Raw genomic sequence first — 5,719 nt, 5'->3', positions numbered from 1 at the left:
TTTGAACATTGGCGTGTCTTCTGTATCGCTTTTTTCCTCAGAAAAGCTTTTAAAAAACATATTCATTGTGAACAGATACAGATTTTAGGGATTATTGGAAGATGTGAATCTAAAGTTGATATCAGGGGACTTCCCTGGTGGCACAGTGGCTAAGAATCCACCTGCCAATGCAGGGGACACGGGTTTGAGCCCTGGCCCGGGAAGATCCGCGGAGCAACTAACCCTGTGCGCCACAACTACTGAGCCTGTGCTCTAGAGCCCATGAGCCACAACTGCTGAGCCCACGCGCCACAACTACTGAAGCCCGCGTGCCTAGAGCCTGTGCTCCGCAACAAGAGAAGCCACCACAGTGAGAAGCCCGCGTACCTCAACGAAGACCCAACGCAGCCATAAATAAATAAATAAAATAAATAGTTGGTATCGGTTGCCTTAAAAAAAAAAAAAAGCTGGGAGAGTCCATCAGGCCGAAGCTAATGTTTTGTAATTAGAACTCACGTTCACGTGAGTGACAGGGTGGCTTGTGAATTGAGCAGATATGGCTGTGCTCATGGGGACCTTGGGTGTGGGGGCCGCCCTTTTGGAATTTCAGGGGCTCTCTTGTGAGACGAACACCAGACTGCCGCTTTTGCTTCAGAAGCATTTTCTGTTCATCTGCACAGTTGCATTTTGATCGTGTTCAGGGTCCCTTCTCTTCAGAACTCTGGAATGCATCTGACTCGGGTCCCCTGATTTAGCCCCCGGGTGGTTGGAGCCTCTGTAAGGTGTGCTCAGATTAAACTGGCATCTGGTCCTTAAAGAGCCTCTTGCTAGTAGCATTCGCTGTTTAAAATGTGTCCAGTTGTGTAGTCAGGCACTTTGCATTATTTACAAAAAGAAACAAACCTCATGCCTAAAAAGTTGCTCTAACAGAGAGGCTTTGGGGTCCTGTGGTCTGTCGTGACAACCACTGCTTTGCTGCAGGAAAGCAGGCACGGAGCATCTGATCCGTAAACGAGAGGGTGAGGCCGGATTCGGTAACGCTGACGTAAAAATAGGCGAGGGCTGGATTTGACCCCTCATCCATGCTCTCAGTTCTCCAGCTTAGATGTGCTATGTCATTTTCATGTGTACTTCCACGTGCCTGTACTTAGGAAAGAGGAAATATGGAAAATTTCCAGGTTTCCCTGGTGGTGCAGTGGTTAAGAATCCATCTGCCAATGCAGGGGACATGGGTTCGAGCTCTGGTCCAGGAAAATGGCACATGCCGTGGAGCAACTAAGCCCGTGGGCCACAGCTACTGAGCCTGAGCTCTAGAGCCCGCGAGCCACAGCTACTGAACCTATGTGCCACAACTACTGAAGCCCGTGTGCCTAGAGCCCGTGCTCCGCAACGAGAAGCCACTGCAGTGAGAAGCCCGCGCACCGCAATGAAGAGTAGCCCCCGTTCACCGCAACTAGAGAAAGCCCACAGGCAGCAACGAAGACCCAAAGAAGCCCAAAATAAATTATTTAAAAAAAAAGAAATTTTCCCTCTACCAGTGTGGCAAGTTACACAGTCTTGTTTTTATAAAAACAACTGGACAACTTCTGATTTACCTGGATCTGAATTAAAATCACCTCAACTGTGTTCGAGAATTCTAGTAGTTGCCAGTCATGGCTATTTAAGGAAAAAGTAACTTTCTTGTGGGCTCCTCACGTGGACACTACTAGATTTTTCCCCGAATAGTGATTCATTGAAACACAGCATTATTTCGAAACTTTGATTTCCAGAGGGCCCGGTGTTTAGGGCCTGGTCCCGCGTTGGCAGGGCACTCACGTGAGCCCTTCCTGTCAGGGTTGGGGAGGAGGGCCCTCACTCCCGGCCCTCACACCTGCCCTCGTGTGTTCTCTTGGTTCTGGGGCTAGAGCTCTGCAAACCTAGGGAGGGAAGGAGCAGGCCCCCCTGCAGTCGGCTCTGGACCCTGGCAGGGTGCTGGGGATCCGCCTCACTGCAGCCCCCGTGTCCACGTGGCAATACAGCCCAGGAGACAGGCCTCCCTCTCCACAAACCGTCGGGGACCCAGTTCCACTGGGCACCTCTTCCAGCCACCTACATTCTATGAATCCCTTGGGAGACTTTTTTCCCTTTTCTAATGTGTGGTTAATGGCTCTGCTACATTGTTTCTATTCAACTGGCCAGCGGTTTCTCTCGACAGCAGTGGCTTTTGAAAATCTTGGGTCAAGATGAGTGGCCTCGTTGGTTACCAGAAGTGAGCATGAGACCCCACATGCTGAGCAGATGTTGCCTGGCACTGCCTGAGTCTCGTTTTTGAATAGTTACCAGAATCTGTTTGCGTGAATAGTTAAGATAGCCTCAGCCATTCCTTGGAGTTCATTCTCAGCAGCAGCTCCCTTTGCGAACATGTTCCCTTGAATACGTGCAGCATTTTGATGGTGCCCGAAGATGGTGAGCTTGCACCTAGGCAAGTAGGGCAGTTTCTGAGGTCCAAGGATGTAGCCTGGGGTTGGTGTTCATTAGTGGACCTACTCTTTCTCTGTGGACTCTTTAAAGTGTGTCTTTTCATGGTGCTCTCAAATGTTAATAAGTACTCCAGATTAACGAGAATAACTGATCACCCTCAGAATTCAGTACTTGCGTTATATGTTTCTATTTGTATCGGTGCCCAGTGGGAACCCCCCCCCCCCCCGCCTCCCCTCAAAGGGACAGTATTCAGCTTCTAGTCTAGACTTTATTAGGTGAGTAGCTTGGTCTGCGGGGCCTCCAGTTTGAGATATACCGGTATAAGGTATTCTTTAAAGAAACATCTGGTTGCATGTTTTTAAAATGACAGTAGATGTTTTCTGAGCCAAAAAATGGTACTAAATGGGCAATAATGGAATTTTTCTGGCCTGCATGGAAGGCACCTTCTTTACTTTGTTTAGTAAGTACATCGGAATCCCAAGCAAAGCTGGGTAATAGAACATTCCTGGGAAGAATCCTAGCTAGCCCTAGTAACAAGATATAATGCCTGTGTCATCTAACCAGGGACAAATGCTTTTAATTTTCCAGTACATAATTTAGCAGAGGGTCTTATAAAGCTCTCTTAGCTTTTTAAGCGTGGCATTCACAGGTGGACCGTCCTTGTTCACGTTCCCTCCTCTGTCTATGCCAATGGTCAACTTGTGTTCTAATTCTCTTCTATTACTTGCTTTTCAAAGATGCAGTTTTGGATTTGTAAATTCTAAGTTTCTGGGTTGCAACTTGAAACAGGAGCCAATTTGTAGAAGAAAACTGTTATTTGCATGTAAGCCTGAGCAGTTGCAAAGGGCCCAGAGAAAATAAATGACAGGGTAAATCAGATACTTGTGAATGGGGAAATATGATGGCTACTCTTTTTAGGCAGTTAAATTACTTAACGGTGGTGCACAAAGACAAAATCCTATCTGTATCCTGTTCTAAAATCAAAAGCTGAAACCAGAGAACTTTTGCTAATTGTAAAAGGCATTTAATAAGCCTGTATCCATAATAGGCTGTTAAAGTTTATTATTAGACTAAAAAGTAGCTGCTTGGGGTTTAAGAAGCGGCTAGTATTAGATTAAAACACAAGCAAGCTATCAGTTGAATTCTAATTGGGGAGGAGAATTAATTTTTTTAAAGTTTCCTGAAAGTGCTGTGATAAAAAATGCAAAATAAACTAGGGTTTTTTGGTGTTTTTTTTTGTAAGAGATAATATTGGACGACTAGTAATTCTTGCCTTGCAACTGGCCGGACACCTTATACGCAGAGTTGACTGTCTAATATCCCAAAACCTCAACGTGATACACAAGTCCTGCACGAGTTCTCCTTCTGAAATATTTCCCATTACTTGCTTGCTGCCGTTCAGCAGCTGGTCAGACTCCCAAACTGTTATACATATCTAAAAACCCAGGGAATGTTGTCTTGGTTGCTGCAAGAAATGAAAGCTGAGATTATTTATTCTTATAACAGGGAACCTATTATAGTACCCTTAAAATAATGACATGATTAAAAGTGTTAGATCCAACTTGCCTACAAATAAAACATACCTCTTCCTTCTGAAACTGAAAACTAATTCAGGGACATGGTGGTTTTGACTCAAAGATAAAGCCCAGCTGTATTCTATAGCTACACAAGGGCATATGTTAGGGAGAGTGCACCTGAAAACCTCAAAGGACATTTTCACAGTGAGACTTTTTACTTTTCTCTCTTCACTTGGCTCTGTGGTCTTGGCAACTGGCATCCGTGAAGCACCCTCTCAGTCTGGATGCTCAGCTGTCAATACATCCCCAGTAAAGCCCCTTCGTTTGGCAGTAGGAAGGCAGAAAAGCATCAAGAAATCTTCAATTCTGATTGACCCCATTTCAGTGATGGAAAAACATGTTCTGGACTATAAATGCCAGGCAAGAGTACATCCAACACTTTTGGTAACATTTCTTAAGATTCCTGTTATGGGATAGAAGCTCTGAGTTCAGCATGGTATTTCATTTAGTTGAGCATTATTGGGGATTATTGCCACCTATACTTTGTGAACATCGCTGCTGAGTCTTGATCGCCTTTCCCACTGATAAGGTGGGTTACATTTTCTGACCTCTGAGATGTCCCTTTTGTTGAATGTCCCTAAAAGTTTATCCTCTTTGAGTCAGTTTAATTAACCCTTGGTACAATTCACTAATTCAAGGAATTGGCCTGTGGTTGTTACTTTTAAACAGATTTATAGATTTATTTGAGAAAGCACCTCCAAAAGTGGTGCTGGCAAAGATATTAATGGCATAAATGGGGTCGAGCTGCCGTCGAATGCGCGTTGAGTTTTATTGAAAATGTCAGTGGTTGAATAAACCTTCCTTCACTTGGGACCTCCATTAGCCTATCATCATGGAAATAAGGATAATCTGATCAAGATGGTGTCCTCCAGTGACAAACTGAGGAAGTTAATTCCTGGAATTAAAGTTACAAAATGAAAAAGCAATTTTTTTTCTTGGCTTAAAACCCGACTAACCAATGTTTCAAGCACTACCACTAAGAGAAAATGGGAAATAACAAGATTACAGTTGTTGGAAATGTTTTCTTTTACAAGTTGGAAAGGCACAGACATACTAGGAGGCTGCGAACATTTCTGGAACCTTTCCACTAAGGCTTTCAAAGAGCATTTGGCAAACTCAGTAAAATTCATGAGCCATAGAGAAGCGGCCCCGCAAGTCAACCAGCGGCCCTCGGCCACGTCCCATCACGTCCTGAGGGCTTTCGGACTGACCTCTAAATACACAGGCTGAATAAAAGGCGCCCAGGTTCAAGAAGATTATCACTCGATAACTACGTTTTTTTAAAAAACGACGCGGCGCTGGGTAAGAAAGAGAGGAAGCCAGTCGCGCACGCGCACCCCGTCGCGCACGCGCACCCCCACCCCGCCTTCCCCGGCGTCGCGCAGTTCGTGCGTCACCGGGCGACCGTCTTCCGCCCCGCCCCCTGCCCGCACGTTCCACCGAAGACTGGTTCCAACGGAAATTTAATGAAAACTAACGGTGAAACCAAAAGGAATTACAGCGTCATTAATAACGTCGCGACGTTCTCTTTCTTTCTTCCTTCGGTGTGGACTGGGAGTCCTAGGATAGATATATTTTTCCTCAAATCTCTTTAAAAACTGTTTTTTTAATTAAAGCATCCTTCCCCCCTTCTGGAATGGTTTCCTCCGTCGCCCCCGCCCGCGCGGGCGGAACCACTCCGGGCTTCTCGGTGGGGGCACGGG

This window comes from Phocoena sinus, chromosome 20 (genome assembly GCF_008692025.1).
Source record: "Phocoena sinus isolate mPhoSin1 chromosome 20, mPhoSin1.pri, whole genome shotgun sequence".
NCBI classification, from domain to species: Eukaryota; Metazoa; Chordata; class Mammalia; order Artiodactyla; family Phocoenidae; genus Phocoena; species Phocoena sinus.
This window is presented reverse-complemented; position numbering follows the sequence as displayed.